Source organism: Frankliniella occidentalis, unplaced genomic scaffold (genome assembly GCF_000697945.3).
Source record: "Frankliniella occidentalis isolate FOCC.00 unplaced genomic scaffold, Focc_3.1 Scaffold62, whole genome shotgun sequence".
Lineage (NCBI taxonomy): Eukaryota > Metazoa > Arthropoda > Insecta > Thysanoptera > Thripidae > Frankliniella > Frankliniella occidentalis.
The window spans coordinates 1,081,219-1,082,156 of NW_026267192.1; positions in this window are offsets into that span (position 1 = coordinate 1,081,219).

Sequence of the window (938 nt, forward strand, 5' to 3'; positions counted from 1 at the left end):
GGAGTGGCGCTTCACTCGGCACAAGGCCGTTCCGTCTCCACTGCGGTCAGTCGTGCTTTAACTCGATTCATTCACCGAAGCACACCAATTACCAATTAATGAGTTGATCCAAGCAGGGGGCTTTGCGCCACAGCTGGGATTGGCGAAGGCAGTTCATGGCCTCGTGATAGGATAGTCAACCAAGCAGACCCAACACGCCCGAGAAAAAGTCAACAAATGTTCGCTACGAAGTTGGAAAATAATATTTTGCAAATCATTCGACTTGACTTGCACCTGTTCTGCACCCAGGCATAGGTATGGCTTTCGGATGATGTCAATGCCGAGCACTCACTTCGAAGAATTGGCATTCGAGTCCGTCATTCTCGAAGAACTCGTACAGCCCTTTTCCCGGCCTTTGCCTGCGGCCTCAAAACGCGAACAAGATGTGTATAAAAACAAAAGGGTAAACAGCGAGCTTCCTCCGATCGCAGCCGGACTAGAGATAATTATTACACGCGAATACAATGACCCATACGCCACTCGCACTAGCTCCTCAGCCATAGATAGCACCTTAGGCGGAAATTCCAGAGTAGCAGGAAACTTCCCTTTCTCGGGCTGGTGAAGGGGCGGCCGTCGGGTGGAGTGCATACTCACGCGATGCGCACGCTCGCACGGCGCACGGCCGCTCTACTCGTGCTAGCGCGGCTCTTCGCCCTCGCGCTGCTGATGCACTGCCGGGGCGGTGGCGCGGCGTGGCGGCGTGGCGGCGTGGCGGCGGCGGCGGCCACCTCGACGTGCGGGACGGGGGCCTCGGCGGCAACGACGGTGCTCGCCCCTTTGTGGACTGAGTCAACACACACATGGCGGGACATGGCGCATTGGGCATGCATGACATATGCACGGCAGCGGCGGCAAGGTCGAGGCCGAGGGGGGTGGAGCACTCAGCACCCTGTAGACAT